The 18,439-nt window shown below is 38.2% G+C and overlaps 1 long non-coding RNA gene across 3 annotated transcripts; it reads right to left on the reverse strand.

Moving 5' to 3' along the window:
• Window positions 1-278: 278 nt before the first annotated feature.
• On the reverse strand, window positions 279-9,689 carry LOC144651982 (uncharacterized). Of its 3 annotated transcripts, XR_013570393.1 has the most exons (8): window positions 8,721-9,689; window positions 8,194-8,309; window positions 7,105-7,289; window positions 5,465-5,994; window positions 4,266-4,353; window positions 1,909-2,066; window positions 1,426-1,519; window positions 279-681 (listed from the first exon to the last, which is right to left on the reverse strand). It is a non-coding gene; the product is annotated as an uncharacterized LOC144651982 (long non-coding RNA). The 3 variants fall into 3 exon arrangements; XR_013570394.1 differs by lacking the exons at window positions 5,465-5,994; window positions 7,105-7,289; window positions 8,194-8,309; window positions 8,721-9,689 and having other exon boundaries at window positions 4,266-5,404; XR_013570395.1 differs by lacking the exons at window positions 5,465-5,994; window positions 7,105-7,289; window positions 8,194-8,309; window positions 8,721-9,689 and having other exon boundaries at window positions 1,975-2,070; window positions 4,266-5,384.
• Between the last annotated feature and the right edge of the window lie 8,750 nt (window positions 9,690-18,439).

The raw sequence follows: 18,439 nt of genomic DNA on the forward strand, positions 1-18,439 counted from the left end.
GGAAACGCTGTGCAAATTTTTCCAAATTTTCCCGCCAAAAGTCTTAGTATATAGAGGAAAGGTTTTTTTCTTGACACCTTTTTTATTAATTTTACTTAACTAATTAAAGAATGTTTGAATTAAATAAAGTCAATTAAAACACTTGTTTGTACTTGTTGTTTGAAATATTTTATTGACGTTAATAAAGGTTACAAGGAAACGTGATCACTTTATTGACTTGTTTAATGATACAATATAAATGAAGAGGGCAAACAAATTGAACTGTTTTATTGACAATATGACTAGCAAAGTGCACAATACACTCTATTTTTTTAAAAAAAAAGTTGGCGCATGCGTATTTTGAGCGCCCGTATTTTTTCTAAGTTTTTTGGCGGGAAAATTAAAACAATTTAAACAGATGTCTACGGGAAAAAATCTTTCGCAAAAAAATTGTTAACTGTTTTCTTACTAAAAAATATAAATAGCACTAAAGATCAAAATCCTTAACTTGAAAATTCTCAGCGAGTGATCTTCAACGAAAACTTAGCTGTGTTCTCGTCTCCAAATGATCTTGAAGTTGAAATTCTTGCTAATTAAGTTGGTATTCTACCTCAAGTTAACTAAGCTTGTCCTCGTCTTAAATGATGTTATTCTTGCTAGATTCTTGTCTGAAACGAATGAAGCGTCAAGGCATCCAGGAACCTGTATAAAAGTAAACCAAAACGACAAATCGATAGACAATCATAGAGAAGACTTTTGCAAAAGAGCATATTAACGTTTGGTTTTATAGGCGCTTTACTCCGCTACAAGAATCGAATTTTTTCAAAATTGCAAACAAACAAGATTGAATATGTTTGCCGCACAACAAGTTAAATAGTCAAAATTAATCCAAATTAAACATTTTAAGCGGTCGCCACCAGCAAATAATTATATTGGAAAAAATTAACAAGGGTGGCGCAGTGGTGAGAGCGCTCGCCTCCCACCAATGTGGCCCGGGTTCGATTCCGGCCCGGTGCCATTGGTTCTCGTTCCTGCTCCGAGGGTTTTTCTCCGGGTTCTCCGGTTTTCCTCCCTCCACAAAAACCAACACTCCAAATTCCAATTCGATCTTGGATGCACGCACACGTCTTTACGAGCTCCCGAGCTCTTCCGTGTCACGTGGGTAAATAAATTACATTTTTTTTTTACTTAACTGTTTGCGTTTACTAATTCCTTTACAAAATGTGTCACTGCGACAATTTTAGTTGTGGCATCTTGCTCTTGTTCTTTTTAACTGAAAAAATCTCAACAAATAAAAAATCATTGATAATTACTGCCACTTTGTTACTGCCCAAAATAAATAATTTCTGGTGCGACAAAACTTCAAAACAATTTCTTTTATACAGAGTAGATGCGACCTTCGTTAAAAAAATTTACGGCTTAATTTGTAGAAGCTAATCTACTAACCTCGCAAAAAACGCCGGGCTTAAAGTCCTTCTATCCTTGCTAGGTTTTGTTCGCTGCAGCTTCTTTGCAATTCTGCGCTTCTCATTTAATTTTCCTGTAAAGATAAAAGAATTCTGTAAATACATGCTCGGTTACGTGTCTGTTTGTGATAATGTTTATGGATACAAATCTTTCGATGAGGAATGCACGATCGCATGAAAGGCGAAGAAAATTTGCACCTAATTAAACGTTGCACCGGAGTTTGGGTGGAAGAGGGAAGAAAAACGGTTGACATTATCTTCTTCATTTCTATAAATTCGTAAAATCGAACGGCCATTTTCTCGTGACTTAATTTTTGTATAAATAAATTTGAGCAAAAAAATACTTTAGAAATCTGTCCAATCAGCAATCTGATCTTTAGCCTTAGTACTAATACAAACACTAGAATAGCCTCTTTTTTTCCAAAAGTAGCATTAAGATACTATAAGCCGGCAAGGCCATTACCCCTTTTCAGGCAAGGCTTTCATCTGCTCGCTTGCAAAGATCGGGTTACAAGACGCTAATTCCAACCTGTTGTTCCAAGAACATGATCGTTCTGCTGTGCGTCTTCCCATTTTAATCACAAGAACTTTCTTCAGCCGCATGACATCGTGTGGACAGTTCTGTCTCAGAAAGAAAAATAACATGATAGTTAGACAAAGCTGGCTGACATAAAAAAAAGTGTTTATTGATAAAGATTCGGGTGATAAGTACCTCGTAGATTCCAAGTTTTTCTCAGTGATGCCAACACAATCTCCACAGAAGATAATTTAGGGAGGAAATACGAAGTAACTTTCCCCCTACATGCTATGTAAACAAACAAGCTAAGGGCCTGTTTACAAGCAGATAGGGTAATCCTAGTGCTAGGGTTACCCTAGCAGGAGGGTTACCCTAGCGCTCCCACATTTCTTCTTTTTTTCATCGACGTGTTTACAAGGTAGCTAAGGTTACCCTAGCGCCAGGGTAACCCTAGCGCCTTGTAAACGCTCTGCTAGGGATAACTCGCCTAGCCGGGACAACTTTATTTTGGCTCCAAGAAGCTAAATATGTTAAAAAATACCGACAAAACAGCGAACTGTGACCAAGAAACATCGTGTTTATTCACAATTTGTCATATTTTTGCACTAGAACGGAATTATTTTCGAATAACAGCTTCTTACGACAAAAGTTTACAAGGTTAACTGAAGCGTAACCGGTGTAAGTGGACCCGGGTAGTAGGGTTACCCTACCTGCGAATTTTTGCTTGTAAACCCGGGCTATCTTCTAACGCTCTTGCTAGGGTAACCCTAGCACGCTCTTGCTAGGGTAACCCTAGCACAAGGGTTACCCTACCTGCGAATTTTTGCTTGTAAACCTGGGCTATCTTCTAACCCTCTTGCTAGGGTAACCGTAGCACTAGGGTTACCCTACCTGCTTGTAAACAGGCCCTAAGAAAAACTCGTTAAACCGGTTCCATTCGGGGTGGCAGGTTATTACAGCGGTAATCCAGCCCTATCCCCCACCCGGGGGCAAGGAACTAAGCAATCCAGGAGAATAAAGTTTTTGTAAGTCAGACGAGTTAATGAGTCATGAGTCAAATCTTTAATAGGAGTTATCAAGTAGTGATAACTCCTAGTAGTAGCCTTCGCGCACAAATAAAAGCTAACCACAGGCAAACCAGAATAAAACTAGTAGTAAACAAACTAGAGTAGAACTAACCACAAGCAGAGTGGAATGTAAAGCTTACTTGCTTAAAGGGAAACATTGACTCTTGTCTAATGACTAATAACTCATTTGACTCACAAAACAGGGCTAGAGGACCTTATCTAAAAAAGAGGATTGCGCACCCCCTTTATGTCTCTCTCTCCCCCTACCAGCCCCACCCCTTTTAAGCAAGAAAATTCATATCGCCACTCGTCCGTCGCCCCCCCCCCCCCGCCCCCCCTTTCTTTAGTACATCTGGAGGGATTAGGCTAACAGATAATACTAGCATTACTCAATAGACAATTGTTTTTTAGATTCGATTTAAGAAAGGGCTTAAGGTGATGAAAACGTATATCCTGTTAAAAACAGAAAGACCAGTGCTCGTTTGGGACCCCAGTTGAGTAGCAGCTCTTGTAAGCCTGCATAATTCTAGTGGTCCTCTAGTGCATGTAGCAGTTGCTATTGTTGTAGGGGCTAGGGGCATTATTCCTGTTGTTTTTCTATTGCTCTCTTGAAGGATAGCGAGCCATTCATCCGAAACCTTAGGAGAGCTGCTACCCAACTGTTTCGTTTTCCAATAACAAATCACTGGTCATGTCATACAAGGACCCAGTAGACTACTTGCCATCTATGCTAGAGATTATGTAGGGTTTGTTTGTTTGTTTGTTTTAGAAGGATCATTTAAATTCTGCTTTGTTTTTCATTGCAATCCTGATCAACCATTCATTTCTCCTGCAATACCAGTACTGAGTCAAACGGACAGTATGAGAATCAGGACCGTAACCAGACCTTTGCTATAGACGAGGCAAGATCTTGCTAGAGGGGTCTAGGGGCGGGCCCCCGGGGGCAGGCCCTTCAGAAAATTTTAAAAATTTAAAATCTAAAAGCTCTGAAACTCTTTCACCGAGAGACATTTTTCTTGAGGCATTTCCCGAGAAAAACCTATCTTTTTCAACTGGGGATTATTTTCCCAATATAACATTTTTTTTTTTAATTTTGGGTAACAATCTAGACGAGGCAAGTGTCTCGTCTTGCCTCTTTCTAACCATCACAACAAAAATTTTGCATTGATAAACCGCCAGATTCTTAAAACTAACTGTATGTATGTAGTAGAAAGTAAAGAAAATCAATTTAGTTACCTGAAATATCCTTGACGTAATGAACATATGAAAGATCCCATATGAGCAGTGCTCTCCTCAGAAATAGCCTCACGAAGAATGTTTACTTCGTGGAGAAAAATGGAAAATGTATTGAATGTCTTTAATATTACATTTTCTTTCAACACTGAGAAATTATCTTTAGCCGGGGGGAGTGGGCTACCCTCAAACTTGAGCTATAATTGTGTGTGGCGTGGATACTGTATGGTTTTTGACGTTATGTGTTCCTTAGGGCGTTTTCCCTTTGTCGAACTGGCCGGCCAATCCTGTGGTTTTAAAAGTGAAATGTTTTTTTTTTCACGAGAGTTTCCCACAAATCCGTCAGACCACAACAGTGTATTATATTTATGCATTGATTGATTTAAAAGGAAAAATCAGACTAACAACGGAATTCTGTTCTCGAATATAGCAGTTTGGCCGAAAAGTTCTGGCTTATGGAAAGCGCCCAAGACAGGATCCCTTTAAACTGTGTTAACTAAATTAACAGTGCGTAAACCTCCATCTAAACGAAAACGATATCGTTTGTTAAAACTAAACTACTCGTAAGGGATTATAGTTATTTTTAAAAACTTGCAATGGTATATTGCAATTCCTGAGTTTTGATTGGTTAACAGGCAATGGCATATGAGCTCATGATCATATACCATTGACCACAGAAATGGTAGCCGATACGCGTCAACGAAAACAGCCGGGAAGCTCAAATATTGCAAGTCTTTGTGCGTTTTTAATTAAACAATTATTCCACAAGCGCTTGTTGGATATGAGATCATTATAGCCATCTCATATCCAACGCGCGCTTGTGGAATACGGTAATTGTTAATTATAATAAAGTTAAAATATCGAGAAAAATGTATTGTTCATTTGATAATAAACTGACTTGGGAGAGAAGAGACCCATTTAAAATACCTTGATGAATTTAGGACTTAATTCTTAACGAATGATATCATCATTTCTTTGTTGTTTCTTCGCTTTAAAAATAAGACACCACTCTCTGTCAAAAAAATATTTAATAAATTCATCGATAATCCACTGTTATTTTTTATATTAAAGCACACTTTGCTGTCCATTCGGTGGGTAACAAACAAAAGGTTGTTGACTAACTTTTCTAACATACATGTGTTTCGTTCAAATAGTTAAATTATCTCTACAAAATATAATTTTACTGTAGCGTAGAGTTCTTACCTCAAAGTTGATTCAAAAGCCGCAGAGAATACACTATGACATCTTTGGTCAAAGCACGTGCTTGCAGTGTTTCCTTGAAGTCGAGTTCTTGTTAAAAGTTCTTGTGTTTCATAACATCTCCACAACGTAAGGACAATCCCAAACTGAAGCTTGGTACCTTTTCGTAGCAATAGGCGAGAGCAAAGGTCCAGTAAAGGTACATTTTTGACGTAAAATTGACATCTTGAACACGAAACGTTCAACTGAAGAGAGCAAAGCGTCAAAAGTGTATAATTTGCAATTTAAATTTTTAATATTTGCGACCACGCAACGAAGTGTGTTTCAGTGCGTGATGCTATATGTTACAATTAGCATATACAAATTTCCAGATACCCGCGAAGTCTTCAAGGAATAGAAAAGAAACTGCAAGGACGCCTGTCCAATAGAAAAGGAATTTATATTTTATTTAATTATCTCGTAATTTTTGAGTTAGATTATAGCAATTTCTATCTCAAGTCCAAATCAGTAGCAGTAAATGGAGAAATCATCTCTACGGCAAGAAACAAACAAACAAAAAATGTAACAAAGAAGAAGAAGAAGAAGGGGCAGTAGCCCCGAAACGTCTGGGAAAAACTTTCAATCATCGGCGCATTTAACATTTACATTTTAACATTTCTATATACAGCAACAACAAGCTTAACTGAAAATGATCAGTTATCTATTTAAGAGGACACTTATGACGAAGGTAATATGCTACTTTTTGATGTAATTAGGAAATAAATCTTTTCAAGTAACTGAGATCAATCCTTTCCTCCTCTTTATTGAGAACATTTTTATTTTATCAAGATGAATCGACTCACATCTGGTACACGTTTTAGCTTCCTGAAAGCCAAAACCCTCCTCCCGCCGTTTGTTTTAAGCCGAGCGCACGGCATCTTATTAAGGCGATGATACTTTGCTCCATTGAATGGATAACAAACAATCTTGCAGACGCGCTTATTGTGGCATTTCTTGTTTTTTTTAACCATGCGTGAACGCAGATGAATAGGTTTAAAACGAATTCTAACATTCGTTGCGAGATTTTGCTCAATATAGATCTTTTAGTTTTTAAAGCGCGCGTGCATTGTTTAATTTGTTTTCAATCAAGCGCGCGGCACTTGGCAAACATGAATACCGTAAAATTCCGGTTATAAGCCCTCCCGCTTATAAGCCCTCCCGGTTATAGGTCCATCTATCTGGCAACAAAAAAATACATCCGATTATAAGCCCTCCCGGATAAAAGCCCTCCTCTGCCGGATGACAGTACTGAACAGGGCTAAATGTTGCTTTATTACGCGTTTTTAACTTAAAAACGTATTTCGATCAACACTCCCGTGGCTCGTTTCGAACGTTTTTTTGTTCCGCTTATAAGCACTTCCGGATATAAGCCCCTCCGTTTATAAGCCCACCCAAAACCCCTTACGAAGTTGTATAAGCCCAGGGCTTATATAACCGGAATTTTACGGTATTAATTAAGGTGATACAATACCGCCCGCCCCACCAATTAGAGTCAATTTAGTAATGTTATTTATAAATCAACATGTATGAGTGATTCGATTATCATTTGTCACTAAACTTCGTGAAAGCAACATTCCCATGCTAAAAGATGCCTAAGTATTACCGCGTTTCGAAAGTTTTGGCCGTGCGAACTGTCAATGGGCAGAAGGAGTATCTGTTAAGATGGAGCACATAGCTAGGTGAGAGAAGAGGACTGCAATAGTGCATCCCTTCCTCTGGTCTGTGGTTTTTTTCCTGGCATAGGGATTTGGATTCCTAAAAGATCTCGTTGAATTGGCCAATGTTGAACTAGAAGCAAAGTGAACATAAGATCATTAATTTGGCTGCTATTTCTTTAACCCTTGGCTCTACGGTCCTAAAGTTTTCTAAACTTTGCTAGAAATGCACTTTCTGACACTGCAGTAGGTTTTTGATGCAATTTCCATGTAAAAATGTACAACCTTTTACTTGGCGCATGCGCAAAAGCCAAAATTTGGACTTGCACGTCACAAAAATCTGCTGACGTGTAAATTGGTGACGTCATTAGTGGTTGAATGGCCTTTCCTCCAAATCCCGGAATAATCCGGACTTAGCATATTAAGGGTTAACAGATGGCCTGTACTTAATTTATTTGTCACATTTGCTTGGTTACCAAACTTCCAATTTTCCTCTGTGCATATTCTTTTTTTTGTTAAAGATGAAATTCTGTGTAATACTAACTTGAACAAAACTTTACATTTCAAAATTAGCGAGGGTGTGACCAGACAAAGCCGTTGCCCTGGCAGCACTTTGAACCCTTCAGAGTCCCTGTGGCCAAATGATTCTTCAGTACAGCAGTTAAAGATGAATTACAGTCCGTACTGCGCAAACTCGGCTGCAATGTTTATGTGAGCCTCACAAACAAAGCAAAACTAAAAATTACGTGACAAACTTACCTGTTTCTTCATTATTAATGCCAGATATCCTTGCAGAACAAATAATAACAAGTAGAAGAACCTTGACGCTATTTCAAACCGACGTTTCAGCTCATCGGAAGTTCTTGAACGAAGCGAACTGTAATGGCGGACTAAAAAACTTCATGTATGCTGTCACCGAAGTGTAACGTTTCAACGAATTCAAAACAAAAACGTAAACAAACCCCGAGTCTGCGCAGTACGGACTGGAAATCAGCTTTAACCTTTGTAATAATATCACCTTGTTATAGTCAACTTACTTGAGAAGTCAGCAATTTTCTCCTTAATGCAGTAACACCATATACAAAAATATTTTGCCGTTGCTGCATTCAGGCCATAAATCATTGCCAGAAATTTCCAATCTGAACAGCAAAACCTAGAGCAGATCAATCAGGTAAAAAAGAGTCAAATGGATGCTAGCAGATTACTGCCTAAACTATAACCAGGATGTGCACTGGCCATTAGGCCGTAGGAAGGTGTCTCCTTTGGCATCACAAAAATTGCTACACTGTCGCAAACCAGAGTCAAAATCTCAATCTTCGCCAAAAAATCTAATTGAGAAATCAGAGAATAGGGAATTTCCTGTATTATTAGTGGCTTTGGACAAATTTGATTTTCAGACAGCGACATGCGAACCTTTTTAAATTGTGACATGAAAAGTTTTGAAATTCAGTCTGGGGACATAAAGACCCCCCCCCCTCCCCCCCTTATCAAATAAACTAGTTTATCTGTTATTGCACAATTCTAAAATTTGGCAAATGGTAAGTGTGTATGAATATGAACTTACCATGTAACTGAATAGTGCACACCATCCACAGTTATCCCTTGGCTCAGCTCAGCCACTTGCAACAAGGTGGCACCCAGGCAGCTCTGCACTTCTTCACAGTCCTCTTTTCCTTAAAAAGTGACGAGGAATGTGAGTTTAGAGATCACCATCTATGTAGTTCCAAAGGTTTGTATATTTATGTATTTTGGCTGAATGAACTTTAAATAAAATTCCAGAGTTAATTCATTTTCAAAACTTTGAATTTTGCTAGCACTTTCGATAGATAATATTGTCATTTCCTGTTAAGTAAGTTAGTATACCTTTATCATGGGTCATAAATCAATTTTCTCCTTACCATTATACAAAGTGTGGGTGTACTAATGGTCGCATGATCCACGTTTTTCCTTGTCCAATAAGTACTCGCTAAAAATGGTCTCGGTCAAATTTAAAACGCATTAAATTAATACCCCCGCCCGCCAGAGGAATACTTAATTAAATATAGTGGCCTTGTTTAACTATATGACAACGTCAGAAGGTAGGGCAACAATTAAAAAGGGTTGGGAGAGAACTGGGATAACCGGCATCGTGAAAAATACGACTGATTTCCCTGACGAGGACCCACTTTCTAACATTTGCAATTCACTTTGCTTTCTCGCCATCGCGCGTCTCTTCACATAGTGCGAAGTAATCGCTTTCTCGAGAAGAGAAGAATGAGGGTTTATACGTAGTCGACTTGTTCCTTCTTCTGCCTACCGTCGCCATTTTTGTGCGCAATTGATCGCAGGTTATCATAGACCGAGACTGTTACCCACAGTGCTGCGATCATACTTCAGCGTTTGTCCGGGCCTTTGTGCGTGTTAACTAGCAGGGAGGAAGTCAGTTGAAACACCTCTCCCCCACTCCCACCCACTCGCAAGAAAAGGTGGCTATCGAACCACAGTAGTAAATCAACAATTAAATGGATGAAGGAGTAGACAATCGGCAGAAAATTGTAAAAATACTTTTTGTCCCTGTTTTACCTTGGCCCCGTCTACACTGACCCGGGTAAATTTGAAAACGCCGCGTATATGTTTTCCGTCCACATTAACCTGGGGTAAATTTGAAAACGATACGTTTCATTGGTGAGCGTTTTTGAAAAGCCTCATTTTCGGTGACCGAAAACGCCGCTTCAATGTGGACGGTTGGCCTAACCGGGGGAAAAAAGATGCGTTTTCAAATTAACCCGGTCAGTGTGGACGGGGCCTTAGTAGTTGGTGCAGTTCTCCTTTTACATTGACTCCCGGCAGGCATCAGTTCTCTTTCCGATGTTAGAAATGACGTTTAAATGATGGTTTTTAACCACTGTTAAACAACCTCCAAGGATATACAAGGACGTAGCGATCATGTTTGTGGAACAAACAAGACAAACTAATTTTCAATGTTGATCCAACGTGCAAACAAAGAGTTCAAGATGGCGTCTAGTCATCGATAGTGCGTTTTCTAACATGATTTCATGTAACCCAGAATTTCCTAAAGAACAAATTTACCCTCCCTTTGGACGAAGTTATTTGGTTGTCCAAATTACACACAATGTTAACTTAAGTACAGGAAATAATGTGAAATCTTTACCTTTTCATTGCAAACTCTTGACAATATGTATCTATCGCTTCCAGCGAAGATGAAGAAACCTCGCCGTGATTCTGCAGTTGTTTTTACAACTTCTGTTCTGGTAGAAACAATTGTTCTGGTGTCATTAAAGTGAAGTACTGTTTTTTGTTGACTGTGTTTCTCTTGATGGACCAAAACTCCGCCAATTTGTTATTCGAAGGTGTTTGCTTTGGACCTTTCGACCGTAATTTGTTTACTAAAACGAGCAAACTTCAATATATTCAAATTTAATCGTGAAAAAGCCACAAAAAGCGTGCGTGATGCTATGTTTAAATTAGCATATACAAATTTCCGGATATCAGTGAAGTCTTCAGGGATTTGAGAAAAAAAAACCACGAGGATGATTGTCTCATAAAATTATAAAATGAATTTAAATTTTACGTTATCTTCCCGTGATTATGGAGCTTGATCAATGAAGTTTCCTTATCAAGTCAGTCTAAATCGGCCTGAACAAAATATTAAAAATGAAACAGTTGAATGTACAAATTGGAATATGTATGCAACATTTGGTGCATTTTGGGTTGAAAAAGGAACCTACAAAGAAGAGACAACGCTGCGAACACGTCAACAATTTAATTTTCATTGTAAAACCGTTTTGAATTTTTTCATCTTTGAAAAAAATTGATTCCCGGTGGAAACTTTTAAGCAAAACTAAAATGACATCCAATGGGTAGGACATGAATCATTTTCAGATTAATCCGTTTCCGACCTAGATTCAACCTGAAAATAATACTTTTACAATGACATAAAAAAACTTGAATTCTTTAAAAGGAAGTTTAATAGTTTGTTATCGGTTCAGGTTGAAACAGATTAAACTAGGCTGAAAACGGATTTAACTTCAAGACCGATTTAACTTGCAACACTTATACCCTTAATATTAAAGTTATAGTCCTCGCAGCCAAGCACTAAGTGTATGTAAAAAGGTTAAGAGGACATCTTTGAATCGGATCACCAATTGGAAGATTTGAAGAAAATTTTGACGATTCCGAGACTCTTTTGGTTTCCACAGTTTGCATTTGACTTGGTACTGAATTTTAAAGATTAGAGTATCCTTCAAATTCAGGGAGAATACCAAACTCCATTATAAATTGTAAATACCCAGAATTTTAAATAATGGGGTTTTTACGATAGCTGCTTTTACAATTGAACGAGCTCGTTTCATTTAAAAAATGATGCAGTGATGGTTCTCGCGGAGTAGCCCCCTTTTGTTAAAAAATTTAAACCCAGGGCCAAAAATCATCCCCGTTTATCGGAATCTGAAAGGGCCCACTATCGAGGGCACGCCTCTGCACCCTCTGTTGCTATGGCGCCAGATCGCGTTCTCGCCTCAATATGTCGAACCATCTGCCTCGTCCCCAGGCGCCGATTGGCCGGACGTTGAGGCGGCAAGGCGGGAAAACAGGGAGCGCGGGGATTGATGGTTAGGGAGCGAGCCGCGGAGCGCCTGGCAGATCTTGCATTCAATATGGCGGACCAAAGTGTCATCAACCCTGAAATGTGTATTAAAAACAGCAAAAGAGCCGTCTATTTAGCATTTTTACAGCACAGAGCGCCTTGGACACATCTTTTATGAAAAATATTCTTATTAAGACGACGGACTTCACCACCATTTTCGCACGCTTCATGTCCCAGCTCAGCTTTAGAAGAGCCAGGAGGAGCATACGAGGCACTCTGTGAAGTTAAAAAAGCTTTAAGACGGAATCCACTAGGAAGTCGAGTAATATTTATTAAAGTTGGACAAAAATCAATTTCCAGAATAATTTAAATCCTATTGCGTTATTTCCTACCCTTAATAAAAGGTAAAGATGTAAGTAATTATCCGTGATAACACCAACAACAATTTCTTATCAGAGTCTGGGTATCCGGTCGTTTCGAGACAAAGTCTTTTCGAGACAAGTCGTTTCGAGACAAGTCGAGGTCGATTCGAGACACAAGTAAAGTCGTTTCGAGACAAACTGAGACACATGTAAAGTCGATTCGAGACAAACTGTAATTGCTTCGATTTAGAAGTAAACCCGAGAAAAGATCAGTATATTAGTGTTTGGGGGCCCACGCTTCAAGAAGTTCGTGCGTTTCTTTCTCATGTCAGTCCTGTCACAGGCAGACCACCCTATGTGTTCGTGGTTAATAATTGTTGACAAAAAGTTATGTTGAAATTCAATGGCGCATATAGAAACATTACGTCGGCTTCGATTTACTACAAAATATAAAATTTACTCTAAATGATTCAATAAAAGTTAAGATGAAATGTTGAATGTGTCTTGTGTCGTGGTTTTTGCCGCCCCGAGCCCTTTAAGACGTTTATTTTGCGAGATCATTTAGCGACCGGTAGAAGAGAGAGAGAAGAGAGAACAAGGCAGGCAGCTTTACCGCCGGCGGTCGCGACCTTGTCTAATTCAAGCTGGAACTGACGCTAAACCATCAAAATTCTCGCCTCGAAAACACCGGCATCCGATCGACTAGATATTTCTTTGTCCTTGTGCCGAATTAGAGCTTCACACTTCCAATATTTTTCGAGAAAAGCGATCCCAAAGTCTCAAAAGTAGCTTTCTCCATATGATCAGTGCAAAATTCTGGATCAAAGGAATTTGAAACATGCGAAAAACAAAAGAAAATTTGACACATCTGTCAAACATCAAACGCACGTGCCCTAATTTTCTTTTGTTATTTTATTTGATGTTTGACAGATGTGTCAAATTTTCTTTTGTTTTTCGCATGTTTCAAATTCCTTTGATCCAGAATTTTGCACTGATCATATGGAGAAAGCTACTTTTGAGACTTCGGGATCGCTTTTCTCGAAAAATATTGAAGTGTGAAGCTCTAATTCGGCACAAGGACAGAGAAATATCTAGTCGATCGGATGCCAGTGTTTTCGAGGCGAGAATTTTGATGGTTTAGCGTCAGTTCCAGCTTGAATTAGAAAAGGTCGCGACCGCCGGCGGTAAAGCTGCCTGCCTTGTTCTCTCTTCTCTCTCATCTAACGGTCGCTAAATGATCTCGCAAAATAAACGTCTAAAAGGGCTCGGGGCGGCAAAAAAACACGACACAAGACACATTCAGCATTTCATCTTAACTTTTATTGAATCATTTAGAGTAAATTTTATATTTTGTAGTAAATCGAAGCCGACGTAATGTTTCTATAGGCATATGCGCCATTGATTTCAACATAACCTTTTGTCAACAATTATTAACCACGAACACATAGGGTGGTCTGCCTGTGGTCCTGTCAGCAGACTTAACGTGAGGTTTTTTGTTTCGTTTCCTCAGAAACGATACGGTATTATTTTGGCTTCGATGTGAACTATTTACACAGTGGGGGCTACTATCCAATCAGAAGAACGGTCGTAACCACAAAGTAAATACGTTTGACCGATGGCAATTAATTTCGTAAAAACATGTTCTTCAAATATCGGAAAGATATTCCTCAGCATGATTAAAAAATATTGAGATTCGTTGCAAACAGAAATATCTGGCGACTGCAATGGTTTTAAGTTTGATTAAAGCGATGTATTGTAAGAAAACTAGAGAAAGCTCTCGTAGCGTTTAATTGTTATGTAAACATTCTAGCGATTTTCTGAAACGGAAGTAAATTTCCACCAATCAGTGTTTGAAAGCGCAAACAAAAACGGGATGACTTGTCGTGTTTGCTCGCACGGTTGGCTGCTATCCAATCACAAGAACGGTCGTAACCACAAAGTAAATACGTTTGACCGATGGCAATTAATTTCGTAAAAACATGTTCTTCAAATATCGGAAATATATTCCTCAGCATGACCAAATATATTGAGATTCGTTGCAAACAGAAATAGCTAACGACTGAAATGGTTTTAAGTTTGATTAAAGCGATGTATTGTAAGAAAACTAGAGAAAGCTCTCGTAGCGTTTAATATTATTCTGAAACGGAAGTAAATTTCCACCAACCAGTGTTTGCAAGCGCAAAGAAAAACGTTTGCTCGCACGGTAGAGCTTAAGTGCACTACAAAGAGAAGTGCATATTTACAGGTGAGTTACAAAGTTAATTTCACTTCATGTAACAGAGGAATGTCTAAATGTGGGAAATTGCCCTATTCTATTTGTACAGGAAAATTCACGGCATTTTCGACGTCACAAACAGCGCGAATACACGCAAAATTGCGTGGGTTCTCGCGTGGATGTACCCGGAATTGCGTGATCAGTGTCACGTGCGTCGCAAAAACATTCGAGTCTGCACGGAAAGTTGAGAACGAAAAAGAAGACAGTCAAGTTCTGTTCAAAGTATGGACAGTATCGTATAGCAAGGTGTGCAACTGCCGTGTCGAACTAAATTCGTCTCCTTAAATGATGTAACGCTCAACATTAACTACCGTTGCAACTGCTGGAGCAGATTTCTGAGATTAAATTATTGATATAAACATTATTTGGATTATTCAAAGCCATCGCGGTATGATCGAAACTCCACAGTATCGCCAAAAAAGCAAATCGTAGATTAAATTATTACCTTTTGACAAAAAGCTTGAGGTATATACTTCTCTGAGTATATCACATGCTCAAATCAAATAAATACCATATTCTAGACAAACCAAAACCCTGGTCGACAAGAAAAGAGATAAGCACAAATGCACTGTTTCGGAGCCATTTCTTCAAAATCAAATGCCTGTTTTCACTTTACAAAGACACCGTATGGTAGCTTTTTTAATTTGCCCTGGTTGTTTACGGTAAACAACCAGGGCAAATTAATGTAAAAAGCTACCATACACAGATTTTTAACCGGGATTTTTAATTAATCAAATTCAAGTTTAAAGAAAGTTTTATGTTATATGTTATATGTTATATGTAGCCATACCAGGATTATATTTTGGTCGATCCGCGCTGCACGCTCTCCCGGCAAATATAAAATTATCTCCACGGAATAAGAGCTAATAAGACACAGCCAAGTTGCTTCTGTTGTCAGTGTAACACTGATAATAACGATTAAAGTGCTGTTTTGCATTTTATCAGAGATCAGTAGTCACAAAACACTTTATTTATGGAACTGATTTGTTTGTTTTAAAAAATAAACCATTCCCCACATTGATAGGAATATATTTAAATATTTTCTGTAAGTTATTTTTGCATTCATGTAACATTCAAAGTTATGCTATCATGTGCCATTTTTAAGCAAAAAGTGTTCGGCAGAAATAAAAAAAATCATTTTAATTTTCACTGGATGAGTAAAAACGATAAAGACAAGCTCCTTTCACTTAACTTAATTTGGAGAGAAAGACACATGCTATTTCTATAAAGAGACATATTTACGTGTTACTCTTGAAAGCCAAACTGCAGCAGGACGTAGTTTATGTCTCCTTTACATAAAATGGACAGTAGGTGTTAAACTGAATATGAAGTTCTTCTTTTCATTCTTCACTCGTGCATAAATTCGGCAAATTCAACATACACTAGGACCTTCTCCAAATTAAAGTAAACCACAAACCCATCTCTCCTTAGTGTTACACTATTCTCACCCTTCCGCAATCTGGAAACGAAACACTATTTCTTTTTGAAATAGCTGCTTGTTCGTTTTGTGTTTGCCGCAGCAGCAAGTACTTGGACATCACTTGCAACTGAAGACTGAGGCGATGGCGTGCTTCTTGCCAGTAGAATTCTTTGGATGCGCCGTAACTTCTTTTCAGATACAAGCCTGTTCTGTACGGATGTGCGGCTGGCCTCGCGGTGGAGAAGGCGGATCAGCAGGTACAGAGGAAGCTGGGACTTTCCAGACGCGCGGCGATTTAATCCAAGATGTCAGCCTTCGATGTCGTTGTTGGTTCGCACGGACTTCATGTAGTTGTCAGTTGTCTCGAATCGACTTTACATGTGTCTTAGTTTGTCTCGAATCGACTTTACATGTGTCTCGAATCGACCTCGACTTGTCTCGAAACGACTTGTCTCGAAAAGACTTTGTCTCGAAACGACCGTAAACCAGAGTCTGAGAAAATGAATTTCAAAGTTCACAATTATAAGGTATGGGCAAAATCTCACGTGTAGCCATTTTGTAAATTCGTCTTAAGCGATTCAGTGGAATTCAGCGGAACTTCAAAATGTGTTTTCGATGTGTGGTGTTGTTAGAAAAGATTCTTTTGATAAGATATTTGAAGCAATAACAAAAAAGTTTGCAATAAGGTGGAAATAATTCTGGTACAACAACTTCTTATCAGAGTCTGAGAAAATGATATTTAAAGTTCACAAGCTATGGGCTAAAGCTCGCATCTTTTAAGCGATTCAGTGGAATTCAGCGGAACTTCAAAATGTGTTTTCGATGTGTGGTGTTGTTAGAAAAGATTTCTTTCGATAAGATATTTGAAGCAGTAACACAAAAGCTTGCAATCAGGTGTAAATAGTTTTGGTACATAATTTTGTCCAATAACTACTCGAAGTCCTGGCGGATTTCCTCTTAAATCCTTTACGGCAAAGAGACGTTGAAATGTCTAATGACATTTTCCGAACTCCAAGAGAGACAGGTACTCATTTCCGTTTATCGAAGTTGTCTTGTAAATCCGAGTGTAAATGACAAGAAAATTAGTTATCCTTTCCATTATTGTTTTGTGTAGAATTTTTTTCGTAGAGCCCGAGAGTTAGTTGCCTTTTAGTTATTCCATGGAGGCTCATTTAAGCCAGACGCGACAAAGATAATGCAACAACAGTATGAATCCATCGATACAAATAACAATTCATCTGTCTTTGGGATGTCATTTCCACTATCTCTGGTTTACTTCAATAAAATGTTAATTATCTGCTTATCAGTAATCAAGCACAACCTTTGATAGTTGTTTTATTAATTGAAAATAAAAATTACATTAAAAATGTTTGATATCATAACTGTAATTTTTTTCAATGCAATTTTTTTATTCATTGCCAGTAGGTGACTTTTTTCCCATTAAACCACAATTTATTAAGGATAAATACACATTTTTTTGTTAAGCATTGTGGCAGTGAGTCTGCCATTTATGCTGTGAATGCAACTGAGGCAACTAAATTGTTTGGAATGTTAATAACCCTATGCCATGCCATGCAGGCTTTTAATTTGGGGGCAGGTGCAGAGAGCATTTCTGATGAATGTGACACTGTTTTCATGAAGTTTTTAGAATGGTTCATGTGCGGTATATGATTTAAGATCATCTTGAAATTTTGCTTTGTAAAAATGGAAAGATAATTTTTTTCATAAATATTTATGTATTAATATGCAAGGCTAGCATCTTTGGACATCCAAGGCCCACCATCATCCTATTCTAAATAACTCTAGTAACAAACCCCTCTTAATTTTTTATCACTCTCCTGTAATTCTTTACAAATTTAAAATAGTACATGTATTTGTAAAATTCATTACTTTTTTAGCCACTGAAAAGAAATGTTTACTTTGTGCTTGCAAATTTGGTGTCTAAAGGCCTTTGTAATGCTCCCACTGACTTGATATTAACTAATTACAAAAGGAGCTGGGGTGAACTGTATATGGAGGGTTGAAGAGGGTAGTAAATCACTTTAGAAAATCAATCAAGTTTATTTTCAGGAGAAGGCTAACTGTTATGTCTAGATCATAATCAGATGAAGGGCACCACCAACGAAATAAATTGTCGTACAAACAGTAATCCTCAGATTATCTCATGCACAACTTATTTAAATTCACAGTAGGTTAAGGCCATGCAGGTAAAACCCTCCTGGCCAGATAACTTTTGCAAATTGAAGGGAAATGTCTGAATGGTTTTGCAATCAGTACTACTAAAAAAGTTTTTAAAAATGTAAAAAGGTATCTTTTTCTCTTACAACAGCTGTTGTCATGGGTATAAAGCAGCAGGGTAGGCAAAGCATACATTCAACATTTAAAGTGTTTTAAATGTTTTCCAAGACTGCTAGAGGCAGTGGGCTATTAGCAGACTGGGGAAAAAGTGGCAACTCCAGGTTTGCCGGTTTATTTATTTTAATCAAATTGAATATGGTTAGCCAGGAGTTGCCATGTTCACATGAAATGCATTTAAGAGTCAGTAACAAACCCTTTGATGTAAAATTGCCTGGCATCTCAATTTATTTTCCTACACTATCTCAGCCATAAACTCTTGGGCCGACAAAAATGATTTAAGTTT

The sequence above is a fragment of the Oculina patagonica genome, chromosome 4 (genome assembly GCF_052425735.1).
Source record: "Oculina patagonica isolate OP01 chromosome 4, crgOcupat, whole genome shotgun sequence".
NCBI classification, from domain to species: Eukaryota; Metazoa; Cnidaria; class Anthozoa; order Scleractinia; family Oculinidae; genus Oculina; species Oculina patagonica.